Raw genomic sequence first — 13,647 nt, forward strand, 5'->3', positions numbered from 1 at the left:
ATCCCTCACATTAAGCAAATTTTATCAATTTTTGTCTGAATAAAGTTTGTGGAATAGTTTTGGATTAATTCAATCGTGTTCAGGAAGGAACCAATTTGACATCTATAATATAGGCATCTATAATATATATAAGATAATTAGATTACCCATGACAACTTGGCCACAGTAAAGAACTTTGACCAAAGAGCAGAACTTCTGCCCCTTCATCCAAACATTTTCACTGTGATATATTCACAAGCAAATTATAATAAAAGGAACTAAATGCCCTCTTCTGTATTCTGTAGCTCAAGGTATGTCCCTACCTGGGCTGGGGTTTGTAAAACCAGTCTGCAGACCATTACAGTAATCTACAGATTATTGTCCGAACTAGCTTTGAAAATTATTCTTTTTCTTCAGTCTTTAATCCATAACTGTCGCAGAAAATTACAATGATAATTTACCTTGCGAATAGGTAGCTGGTGATTAAGTGTTATGAAAGTGGCCTACTGACTTGAAGGCCAAGCCAGAATATTGTCTGTGACCTTTAATATTCTGCTTTGTAAGGGACAGATCCTACAAAATACTGATCAGGGGCTGTTGGAAGCAAGCCACCTCTCACCTGGGGCCAAAGTAAAATAATCACTTTGCAAGACCAAGTCTAGCAATGATCTGATCCTGTACATCAAAAGCCTATTGAGTTTTGCTTGCAAGGACTGATGGATCAGTCTCAATGACAGTGTACCTTTGAATGATCAACCATTCTCCGTGCTGTATGCCTTTATAAATACATCCTCACATTAAACTAGGCTAGAAAAGGCTTCCTCTACAACAAATTAACAAATAAAGCAGTTATAGCTTAAATTAAAATATACAGCAGATTGTTTCTAGGTAGAGCTGATAGATAGCACCAGGTTTCTTTTTAGAAGGGATATTTTATGGACCTCTTTAAGCATCACTAAGTTTTCAGGAATGCTGAATAGAGCATGATGGATTTGGTTTAAGTTGTTGCTAGTATTTAATTTTGATTCAGTTCAAAGGGCCATGTCAGAAGAAGAAATCAAAAAGGGAAAAAAAAAAACAAACCTGCTAGCTGGGTAAATATCAATAAAAAAAAAGGAAGGTATAAGAAAGAACGTCCCAACACCTTTCACCAGTGGCTGAAAACACTGGATTAAATTGCACTATTCCTGGGACATATTGTTTGATGTGACTAGAATATAATTTGTTAAACAGAGAATAGTTTTTATTTCAAACGCTTCTTTCCTGAGTATTACCTATGGATTAAGGTTTGGGTTTGTTTTAAATAAATGAATAAAACATGCCTGCCAAGAAACATATTTTAATGGTGATTTTTTGTGGTTGTTTTTCTTTAAAAGTCAATTACTTGAAAGGTGTAGGTTACACACAGCTGTAGGGGAACTAAAACTCCTATCTTCAGTGTATGTTAAATTAGACTTCTTTACAATAATAACTATATATTATTCTTTTCCATTGTTTTTTATAAAAGAAAAAAAATTGTTTTACCAAAAGAAAATAAAAACCAATTTTTATACCTCTGGGGCAAGTTCCAGCTCTTTTGCTTTCTTGAGGAAATAAATAAAAAGCATTGGCAGAAAGACTCCTAAAAAGACTGCCCAAGGGGGAGGGAAAGAAACACCTAAAAACATCATATTACCAAGCACTGAAGTAATCAACTACAATCTGGGAAAAGTCAAACAGTGGTATTCACCTACCCAAAGATATTGCTGATCAAGTCCTCAACTGCCATTTACAATCACTAACTAAAACATGGAATATAGCTCTGGATATAAACAAGAGACAAATTAGTACTGGGAAGCTGGGTTTAATAATCCCCTAAAAGAGACCATCTGTTTATAAAGACCCCCTTTTCCTTGATCTCTGACATGTATTCCTAATATAGACACAGCTGGAATTTTTTTTTTTTACATTTTTTAAACACCCTGCTACTATAAAGTCTACTTATAGTATATCTGGTCTGAATGTTTGTCTCAAGTTTCAGTTATTATGTAAGCACTCAGGGGCAATAAAATTTCACATAGAGTCAGCCTGTTTTAGAGTAAGTATTAAACCATCAGATGAACATAAATGCAATTCCTTTATTACTGATGTTCAATACCACTGGATACTTTTTATTTTTCTGATTTTTGCAAATGTTCATCATATTATCACTGGAATAGCTGGATTAGATTTAGAGTTCCTTTCAAGTTCTGGATTCATGTTTGGAACTGGAGTTTGGTTTTCTTGTTTTCCTATTTAAAACACCAGGAAACCGCATTGTCTGTAATGGGTATGACATTGATAACCTGACAAGCTAGGTGATTTGCAGGTATAAAAGACCAAAACAATTTATAGCCTGTGTTTCCAATCCACTATGAAGAAAAAGGGAGAAAAATCACCATTGACTATACACTTCTGGCAGATAGAGGTCACTAATGGACTGGATTTAAATCTGTCTGGTAAAAGCCTGAAAGTTACAGGAAAGTAATCTAGTGAAAAATGAACTCATTTTGAGATTAAAGAGGTAGCAGAAATGATTAAGAAATAAAGCTCTCACCTTCCTAGAAACAATATTATCTTAAGTGTGCCTTCTTTCTAGTCCTTTAAATAGAAAGTGCAGTACAGGAAAAGCCTGATAGTGATGCTTGTTTCAACTCCTTTTTGTATTCTTGACTTGGTAAAACTATGTCTCTCCTTTTCTGCGGCAAGCGTAGGGAAGTCAGCCCTAATAACATCCTACATTTTAGATACTGCTATTTTTAGCAGTTAAAGGCAAGCACATTCTTGATTCTTGAAGGAAACCATAGCCTATGTAATGCAGATTCCAACTGGGAGGGTGTAGGGTTGCGCAAAGGAGATATGTCTACATTCTAAATCAAACTATCCAGCAGGCCAGGATATAAATGTGACTTGTAACAGCAGCTCAAATTAGATCCAGACTCTCAGAGCCAAACACAGATAACATCACCTTATACAAAATATAGGGTGTATGTGTATGTGAGGAGCGACTCTTTCAAGAACGCTGGGTGCATTCCAGCACCACTTCTTTTTGCTGCAGCCTTGGACTTTGGAAAACACTGTCAACTGTTCTAGTCACGGGTAGTTTTACAGACACTGTATTTACACAGTGCTCTGACTTACTTCACCTACAGTACTCCAGGCCTGCACTCTCCTACTTTTAACTGCCTAGCTACCATACCAGGATAGAGAACAACCATTTAAAGACCAAACCTCCTACAAACATTAGTGATGTTTGAAATCTCTCCTCTCACATAATTTTCAGGAACAAGATCAACGCTAACATTTTAACATCACTTTTGTCACTTAGAATTGTGACTTTTAAATAACATCTGTTGTGTCTTTCTCATTATGCAAAGATTATATCTCAGTGATAACATACATTGACTCTTTAAAGGAAGAAAGGAGAGAAAGGTGGATAGAGGTATAGGTACGGTACCTTTTAAGTGTTTTGAAAAAAATACCAGGATGGATTTTTCTCCTTCCAAAAATACATATATCTGAAATCAATTCATTAATTTACTCTTAAACTACAAATATATAAAGGTGCTCTTGGAGAAAGACCATGCCAGTGACTGAAGCAAGGAATTAAGTCCATGGAAGTTTGGGGGGGCTTTTTGTCTGGTTGGTTGGGTTTTTTAAACCCAAGTAGTGATGAGTCTCAACCTCTAGCCTGTTTAATTTCCCTGCAAGCACTGTAAAGTTAGATGCAGTAAATAAACCTCTCTTTAACACACACCCTGTCTTTGTGCGCGCGTGTGTGTGTGCGCGTGTACATACGTCTGTGTGTGCGAGAGAGGTCTGACTTGCTTTAGTATCTTTTCCTGCTCCTCATACAAGGAACCTCTCCCTTTCTATTTAGCCGAGCTCTGCACTGCAAAAAGCAGCATCCGAAGAAATCTAATCAGTACCTTCCACACACAGTACAGGAATTTACACGGATTTGTGCCCTGGATTTATTAGCTTATTGTAAGCCTTAAAAGAGATTTCCTCCATTAAAATTAATTAAAAGCTCCTGTTGACGGATTCCCGTTCCAAAAAGAAGGTGGAGAGTCCCACTCTCTTACTTTGCTGCTGACTTCTCCATCTTTTATGGGGTTTTATCTCATGCTCTAGAGAGGTCTTTTCAGCTGTTTGATTTCTTTTTGCGATCCGGTATTCTTTTGCTCACCACCCCCGCAGTATTTGTTATTATTTTGCCAGAGATCACCACCTAACTCGTCAGGTCCACGAGGGGCTCCTTTGCATTCCGAAGTCCTGATCCAATTCTCTCCGCCTCGCCCCCACCCGCTCACCCCCAGCCCCGCTCCGGAGGCTGCCGATGGGGGATCTGGCGGATCCTCCCGCCGGGCGCAGCTCCCCGCTCTCCCCGTAGATCTCCTAACACTTGCCAGCGCCGAGCTAAGCCGACCGCCTCTTCCGAGTAAGGCTCACCTTTAAAGGTCCCGCTGCCCAAACCCGCCTCCCGAATACGGCTGACGGTGGGGCCAAGACGGGCGCTCTGCCGGCTCCCCCGCACCGGCGGCAGTTCTCGGCTCTCCCTTCCCCGCCCGGCGCCGTGCGGGGGCCGCGGCGTGGGGGCCCGGCTCGGCACCCGCCCGCTCGGCACCGAAATGCCACCGGGGAGCCGGGACCCCGCTGCAGCTGCGAGCTCCGAGTCCCACCGGGAACCCAGACGCCGGCGTAAAATAACCCGGGGACCCCCACCACTTGCCGCCGGCCATTCATAAATCCGGGCGTGTGCGTGCCCGGCGCCGCACGCTCGCAGACATGGGGCCGTAATGAGGCGGAGGCGATATTTCCGACGCGCGGCCTGATCCCGGCTCCTCAACTTTGCCTTCTCGGAGAAGGCAAAGGGCACCGCGGCTCTAAATCGCCCGGGGCTAGAGTTACCAGGAAGGAAAGAAAAGAGAGAGAAATGAAATCCCAACCGTACCTGGCGGCGTCCGGGAATCCCTCGCCGGCACCGATCGTAATCCCCCTCCGCGCCTCTGGCCCCCCACGCCAAAACTTCGCCGCCGCTCCTCGGGGCTGGCCGCCGCCCTCCGCGCCGCGCAGCGCGGCCGCCCAGCGCCGCTCCTGGCCGGCCTCGCGGGCCCGCTCCCCGCCGGCCGCCGCCGCTCCGGAGCGACCCCCGCGCCTCCCGCGCCTTCCTCCGCCCTTAGGAGGCAGCGGCATCGTCCTCCCCCCTTCTCCGCCACCTCCTCCTCCGGCGCGCAGCCCGCGGCTCTGGCATCCCCAACGCACTGTCTCTCCTCGGGTCGCTCGCTCTTCCCCCCGCCGTTCCTCCGTCTCCGGTAAAAAACAGAGAAGGGGCCGCGGGTACGCCTGGTCCTGGGGCTTCTCGCCTTCCTTTTTCTCTCTTTCTGTCCTCTGCCAATGATGAGGGGGTCACATGAGGAGCAGGCACGGAGACCCAGGACCCTTGGAAGTCGGAGGAGGCATCGGACACATGTGTAGATGGGAGTATTTGTGTGCGTGTGCGTGGCTGGCTCTCCCCGAGTCCTGCGCCTGCCTTCAGCCGGGATTGCAGCCTGATCTTAGCAGCAATGATGCCTCAGATCTGACTATTCCCTGCTAATGCAAGTCGTGCCTTTTTTTCCTCCCTGCCTGACACCCCAGGGAGATGTTTACAGTAATGAATTCAGTTGATAGCCATCTCTCTCTCTCTCTCTCCTGGAGTCCCTCCCACATTTCTAGTTTAAAGAATGCTTGGAAGGCAGGGCTGCAACCTAAAGCTTTCCAAGAGGCAAAGTCAAGCTAGGTTTTCTCTTTTTCTTTCTTTCCGTCTTTTTTTTTTTTTTTCCCCCTCTCGCTTTTAACCCATTGCTTGCTGAGGGCAGTTTAGCGAGCTCCGTCCCTTTGGACTCGCCCTCGCCCACTACTCTCAGCGAGGGGACCCAAGCGGGCGGCGCTGCCCCGGGGCGGTGGGAGCTGCGCAGCCCCCGGGCCCCCGCCCCGCCTGGCCGCGGAGCGCTGCGGGCCGGGGCTGCGGGGAAGGAAGGTGCGGGGATCGCCGCCCTTCGCGGCGGAGCTGCCTCGGCCCCGCTGCTCTGGGGGCTCTGGGGGTGTATGGGAAGGGCCGCCGGGGAGTGAGCCGAAAACCCCCCCTAGCTGCGGTCCTAACTGGGAGATGCCCTCGCGAGCAATAATTCCAGCCGCGCTGCTCTCCACCAACATGGCGATATTTCATGAGCAGCCGCCGCCAAGCGCGCCTCCCCCACCCCCTTCTTTCCCTTTCCTCCCCCCCCCCCCCCCGCGAAGTTTTAGGTAGGCAATAGCAGTACGCAATAAATATAACACGGAATAAAAGAAAGTCCAACCCTCAGGGAAGAGACGGACCTCCTTTAGTTTTCCGTCTAATTTCCATCATCAGTCAGAAAGACTTTAAAACCGCTGGAGAAACCGCCTTTTGCCCTAAAGCGCTAACAACACCCTCCCCCCCCCCCCCCCCATGTCTCCCGTGCGCATTCAGCGCGTGTGCGTGTGAGTGTCCGTGTGCGTGTATATGCACACCGGGCTGTCTGCGCTTGTTTCGGGGTAACCCTTCCCCCGCCGCCCAGTTCCCTACTAAGCTACTCCAGCCGTGTCCTGACAAGTCCGCTTAAAGGCAACACTGCTTAATACCGAGAAGCGCTTGAGCGGTAGGATACAGCCGTCAAGGTAGGACGTGGGGCGTGCGAAAAGAATTTGCCTCAAACTCCTCCATTGGTAATGAAAATGCACAATACGGCTTTTGCTGCGAGTTACTTTAAGAGAAGGGCTGGGAGGGATGGGGGAGAGGAGAGCTGATCAATGCCATGTGTCGAGGAAACAGCAAAGGCAAGTGAAATGCCTCGGGGTTTGCTTCCCCCTCACCCCTGGCTGCTCACTAGCTTGCATTTTCTGCTCAGCCGTACCTCAAAAGCTGAATCACTCGCCATTGTCTCCGCACCCCCTTCGCCCTTCCCTTGGAGGGGCCTCAATTATTCACGACTTCAAAGGCTTAATAAGCCGTTCGAGGAGCCCGTCGCGGAGCCCCGGCGAGGGTCAGCCCGGCCGCGGTCTACTCGGCGCGGCTCCTGCCCCCACGCACCCGCCCTGCCCTGCGCCCGGTGCCCTCCAGGGGGGCTTAGGAGACCCCCCGCAAATCGATAGCCCCGAGCCGAGCCGAGCCGGGCTGCCTGCCCGCTCCGAGAAGAGGTTGTGCCCTCACCTACGCAGATGCTCGGAGTGATGGGGGGGAAGGGGGAGCGCAGGTAGCCCGGCATTTCTCAGGGGCCTCGGCGGGGGGGAAGGAGTTGAGGACAAGACCCCGCTCCCCTCCCGGCACCGCTGCCTCGGGGGCCGGGGTCTGCTCTAGGCCCCCGGGACGGAGGCGAGGGAGCCCGCGGCCCTCCGCGGGGCTCAGCCGGCCGGGAGGGAGCGGGTCTGGCACCGGTCAGACCCGCGGGGAGAGCCTGTACCCCCGGCTCAGAGACGGGGTGCTCTGAACTCCAGGCTCTGCCTGCAGCTCCCAGCTGGTCCGGAGGGATGAAAGGATCAGCAGCCCCGCAGGGTCCAAAGGCGAGTGAACAACCTTTTTCAAAGGCTGGTTTGGGTCCTTGACTTTTTGAGACCTGACTTTTTTTCTTCTTTTTCTTTTTTTTTTTTTTAAGGCTCTGCATACTTTTCAGAGCACTTTTTTTGGGCATGATGTATCTCTCTTTCCCGAAGCTGATGGACAAACGGTGCATTTCTCGTGAAAAAAATCCCCCTTCTAAGACTTTCCCATCCTCTATCCATCCGTCCCTTCTTTCTCCAAGTCCCCGATATTAGCAACCTGTCGACAACACAAAAGGCAAAGCAGACCTTTGTCGCTCACGGGCATTTCTGCCCCCTGTGCCCCCAATCACGGAGGAAAGTGGGAATGCTAAAGACTTCTGCAAGGCTGCAGGCTGCTGCCCTGCCCCGCAGGCTCGGAGAGGTTAGGCGGAATTGTGCCTGTCCCCCTCCCTGCCCCTGACCCCTCAACCAGCCCACGCTTCAAATCCGAGAAAGGTGCTCAGGACACACTTTGGTCAAATCAAGATCGTGTCAGTCCCGAAAGGGACTTAACTAGCCGTTACCTGCTCCTGCGGAGGTGGCTCCTCCTCGGTAGGTCACCCAAAGCCCACCGGGTCCGGCAGGTTGAAAGGGGAGAAAGTGGCAGAACAGCTGGGCTCCGGCATGGTATTATTTTAAGGATCACCACCAAGGTCTCTGTTTTCCATAGCTGCCAACGGTCACCATCACGCAAGGTTTCTCTCAAGGAAAGGAGGAAGGAGATTTTCTTGCCAAGCTGCTGTCCAGCCGGTCATTTGACCCTGACACCCACCGATGACACTGAAGAACACCCTGCTAAAGCGGTTAAACGCCTCGTAATTTCCTTTCTTCTCTTTCCCCCGGCGGCTCCGGCGCAACGCCACGGAGCGATCTTATCGCCGTGTGATCATTATTCACCGGTGACAACCAGAGATGCAGAGCTCCTAAGTGAGGGTGACAGATTTCAAACGCGGGGCTGCAGCGTACTCAGCCTCAGCCATACTCTTCCTCAAACTTTGCCTAGCAAGCAAGTCAGCGGCTTAACCCTTTGCAGACCTTTCTCTCGCCCGGCCACCGAGACCTCAGCCCACGGGGGAGCGCTTATTTGAGAGGAACCGCAGCGCACACGGCTGCTTGGCTGGGGACTTTTTATTACGTGTCATTTTCTATTCTTGGTCATTTTCAGTTGAAACACATCAGAACCGCCAACTCTGGGGAGCAGTTGGAGAGCTGAGCACTTCTCCTCTGTGGTTAGGGGCTGGAGAAATCCTCTCGGCGAAGCAGTTCTCTTGGGGACTCACCTGTGGTCCCTACTCTGTCGCGGAGTCTGGTATGCAAACTGTCACACGCATCGCAGGAATCTCTCTCGCACACGCATGTACAGAGCTTCTGCACTTTCCTCAGCGTGGTGTGGCTGAAAGTACAGATCCGAAAGTGCTATTTCACTCAGACCTCCGGATTCAGCTCGTTTACAGGTTATTAATAACAGCAGAGAAAGGAGCAAGCGAGAAAGAAACATATTTCCATGAAAAAAAAAGCAAGCTTTTTTCACACATGCACTTTGTAGTCAAAGGAAATATTTACCACCAGCAAACTCCAGCGTGTCAGAACATGTTTCCTCTGAAGCAGAAGAGAGCCTTAAAAATGAGAGAAAAAGCATGTGCAATTCAAAGATGAAATGAAGTGCATGAAAGCTTTCCAAACTCAGTACCACCAGCCCGGAGCCTGATGTCAAGACAATGCTGTAGCACTGTAACACAAAGATGCAGAGAGGGAAACAAGGAAATTAGCAAACGCCATTGGTTTTCTAATATTCATTTATATATATTTTCAGTAAATTATGATGTTTCTGTCATCTCTCTCTGCCCCCCCCCCAAAAAAACCCCACCAAAAAAGAGGGGGGGACCTCTAACTGCAGCTGAACGACACTGAGAGCCTGGGCGTGGGATGGACTGCCGGGAGCTCCTTCCAGAGCCCCGGTGGTCACGCAGTGGGAAGGACACGGAGGCAGGTCGGTGCGTGTGAAGGAGAATCTGAGTGCTCTCTTCATTCAATGTGTGAGATAAGGCCGGACGAGGAAGGAGAAGAATCCTACAGTAAGCAAGGGGGCAGAAAAAAAATGAAAAAGATTCTCCTCCCACCCACATTTCTAAGTTTCGAATTTAAGCACAACGGGCAAATAACCCCCCTCTGAAGAAGACCCCCCAGGCCCCCTCCCAGAAAAAGCAGCCCCTGTAGACTTTGCCTATATCCTTGTCCTCTTTACGAGAGCGGGTGACATAAGTGGGGAGCGTGACGACCCCTGGCCGGCTGAGGTTTCGCAGGCGGGAGGACAGCTGCCGCAGGTGCGCGGCGGCAGCTCCGCGGGCGCGGAGCGGGGCCGGCGGGGCCGCCTGCACGTCCCGCGGCGCGGCCAAGGTGGCAGCAGAGCCCAGCGCTCGGCGGGCGGCGGGGACGGGCGGAGGGAGGGGGGGGGGGGGGGGGGAGGGCGGCCGGGCGGCGCTGGACCCGCGGGGGGAGACCTCCCCCGCCTGCTCCCCCCACTCGCTCTGCTTAAACTGGTGCATCCCGCCCCACCCCACCCCCCCGCGCCTTTTTAATCCCCGTTATAGTCTGATTACTTGAGTTTAAACAATTCCCCACCCCCCAATCGCTGTGTGAGGCACGTAGGTATTTATTAGCGCACTGTTTTGCACGGCTGAAAGGCAGCAAACTGAAAGGAGAATATAGGAACGTATTCTCTTTAAATTATCTGTGATCATACGAGACGGCTAGCCTGGAGTGATGGTCCACTGATCCATAATACAACCTCACTTATTTTAAAGAGAATGTGAAATGGGCTAACATTAAGAAATATTATAAAAATGAAAGTGTCTTTTTCATAAATGTCTTTTTTTTTTTTCTTTCTCTATATTGTTGCAATGACTTCTGCAGCTTGCAAGACAGAGGGTAAAAGGAGCTGGGAGTAGTTCTGTAATTGGGAGGCAGGTCTAATATACTGAATAATCTAAATTTTTGTCAATAACGTCAAATTTTGGTTCAGGCCTCAAATTCATGACACTGACAGAAGGAAAGAAAATCACAAAGTGAATTCCTCATCAAATCTGGGAAAATCAGCTTATTTAAAAAAAAATGGGGGGGGAAGGGAAGGGAAGGGAAGGGAAGGGAAGGGAAGGGAAGGGAAGGGAAGGGAAGGGAAGGGAAGGGAAGGGAAGGGAAGGGAAGGGAAGGGAAGGGAAGGGAAGGAAAGGAAAGGAAAGGAAAGGAAAGGAAAGGAAAGGAAAGGAAAGGAAAGGAAAGGAAAGGAAAGGAAAGGAAAGGAAAGGAAAGGAAAGGAAAGGAAAGGAAAGGAAAGGAAAGGAAAGGAAAGGAAAGGAAAGGAAAGGAAAGGAAAGGAAAAGAAAGGAAAGGAAAGGAAAGGGGACATTTAGAATAGCAGACCAATGAGTTATTAAGATATTGTTATATTGTATTGAATTCTATTTATAACAATTAAGATATTGTTATATTATATTCTAGACAAGATGAAGGTATGAATGTGTTCCTTTCCACTTTAATGAAAGAAATTAAGCACTTTTAACTAGAACTACATTAGATTGTAAAACACCCACACCCAACGAGTATTTTCTTTGAGCTCTGACTTCTATGCTGAGCTTAAAATGAAAATACCTACTGGTTCTGAAACAGTCTTTGGCAGAGTTTGTGATATGACTCAAATGGTAAATTTCTACCATTTTGGAGTGTAGGGATTGAATTTTATTTCCAAATAAGATTAGTAATAAAACTTAAGTATGCCATCAGACTGTCCTTGTTTATTGTGTTTCTCACCAGCTCTTTCTTCCCTCCCCCTTTCCCTTCAGCCCACTGTTACCTTCTTTTCTTGTCTTGTATATGCTGTTAGGTATCACCTTGTAGTAGTATGCATAATGCCTTGGGTTGCTGCACTTCATAGCCTTGACCTAGTAGAGGTTCTCCCTTCTTTACTCCAAGGGACTTCTGCATTTAGCTTTTGACAGTATCGTGATAAACTCTTTCTATAGATTGCCTTTGGCCATCCTTCACTGCCTTGTCCCAGGAGACACAGGAATCTGGGAGCCTTATAGATTTTTTTTTTTGTGTGTGTGTTTAAGACAAAGGAGGATTTTCCCTAGGTTTTCTGTTTGCAGCCTCTTTGTCAAGTTGATTTCCAATAAAAACACGAAATAAGCTGGTCAAAATCTGTTGAAAAATTTTTTTTTTTTTGTCCCCTTCCCTTGTGAATACCTTAGAGACTCATGTCAAATTTTGTTCAAATCAAAATAGATCTACTGAGATGCCATCTGATAGACATGTTGGGAAATAGATACGTAAATAGATAAGACAGGAAGACTGGACTGTAACATTTTATTATATTTGAAACAATAAAAAGTATATTTTTCTGACCACATTTTGTGACCAAAGTAAACTATGACAAATTGCATCACATATCATGCCATCTCATTTTAAGCAAAAAGTCTATAGGGAAGACAAATTTCTGTGTATAATTTGCTGGTTGCTCACTTAAATTTTCATGCTGAAGACAGTTGCACAAATATAGATTAATCCAGCCAGCAATTAATTGCATCTGATGAAATTTAGGTAATTTAAATGGCTAAATCATGATAGACATAAGAATCCAGCAGTCATTAAACATTGTTATGCATCAGTTCTTTGTTTTTTTTCTTGTATGCAAAATGCAAGAGAAAAATAGAATAATGAGAAAAACAACTGGCTGAAATCAACACACGTATGAAAAAAAAAGTTCATTTATGATTGACCTAACTACTTACCATGGTGGGAGTGGAAGGCATAAGTAAAAGCTGGAGAATATCTTACAAATGGCCTACATAAGTTGTTTCTTTAACATTTTCTAAGCAAAATCATTAAGGTCCTTTTCATTGTTATAGCCAGCTTTTAAAATAAAGGAAATTTTTCCATCTCTGGTTTTGTCACTGAACCTTTATGTTTCTGGAAAAAAATCCACACACTTGTATCAGACATACTGTAGCTGCACTATATAGAATGGAAACACCACCACAGTGAAAGTCACAGAGCATTCATTAAGTTGCCCCTTATACATTCATCGCTCTTCTTTTATTCTAAGTGGAGAAGGCTAGAAGGCAGACTATCAATCTACTCTAGAAAAAGCATCACTTTCTGATCACAAGGCCATCTGCATTATCTCCCGAGGGACCTCAAGAGCTCACTTGTTCTAATTTTCTACTGATTAAAAAACCAGATTCATTTGTACTTTCTTATCCACAGGTTCAGCAAGCTAAAACCATTCTTTCACTTTTGTGGCTGTTGAGTCCATTTCTGTAACTTTTTGTATTTTCAAAGGGATGGTTACAATTATGGAAGAGTGCCTTTATCTAAGAGGAGCCAGTTTTCTTTCAGCTCAGTAAATATGAATGGACAGATTTTAGAATTATGAATATTTATAAAAGTTGGACAAGAGAAAATTATTTTAAAACAATTAGCCTGGTCAAACTTGCTCAATATTATTTAAAGATATAACATGAAAAAATTGCTACAATTTATAATATAGACCCAGGGCTCATAGCATAGCTCTTACAGCTTTATAGCTGCTTGATTTCCATGCAGCACTTTATGCAAGACTAGTAAACTTTGTTCTTCAACATTTTAAAAAACCTTGAGCTCTATCTGACAACTGTTGTTAGCTCCCTTTCAATTCCAGTATAAGCTAATTATATGTAATAGGATACAAAGGAGAATGTAGATTTTCTATTGAAATGTATTGATTTTTGCTTTTTCTAGATTAATCCCTTGATTATGATAAAGAGGTAATGCCATTTTGTAAAGCCTTTTCTAATCCTTCCTGTTTATTTATTTTAGAAGATACTGTTGTAAAAGGGATAGGTGAAAGGGAAAATTGGTTTCAATTACCTAAAGAAGAAGGTATAAAACCATTACCCTGACCATCAAGGTCAAGAATCAGAGGGTCATGATTACACCTCTAAACTCAGAAATAAATGAGCAATAATCTTCGCATGCTGCTGTACCAGAAGGTCCCCTTTCCAGGGGCTATTACTAGAGGGCAGAAAAGCATGT

The 13,647-nt window shown here is 46.4% G+C and overlaps 1 protein-coding gene across 5 annotated transcripts in view; it reads right to left on the bottom strand.

Moving 5' to 3' along the window:
* The window catches only part of FLRT2 (fibronectin leucine rich transmembrane protein 2), a 77,606-nt gene extending 68,945 nt beyond the window's left edge, over positions 1 to 8,661 (bottom strand). For 2 of the 5 annotated variants that reach the window (XR_011324703.1, XM_069783707.1), the window contains exon 1: positions 4,952 to 5,813. The gene's annotated coding sequence lies outside the window, so the exon portion shown is untranslated. Of the gene's footprint in view, positions 1 to 4,310; positions 4,919 to 4,951; positions 5,814 to 8,102 lie in introns of those variants that run through there. The other 3 variants (XM_069783708.1, XM_069783709.1, XM_069783711.1) reach the window with 3 other exon arrangements.
* Positions 8,662 to 13,647: the final 4,986 nt, after the last annotated feature.

Source organism: Haliaeetus albicilla, chromosome 5 (assembly GCF_947461875.1).
Source record: "Haliaeetus albicilla chromosome 5, bHalAlb1.1, whole genome shotgun sequence".
In the NCBI taxonomy this organism is placed as follows: Eukaryota; Metazoa; Chordata; class Aves; order Accipitriformes; family Accipitridae; genus Haliaeetus; species Haliaeetus albicilla.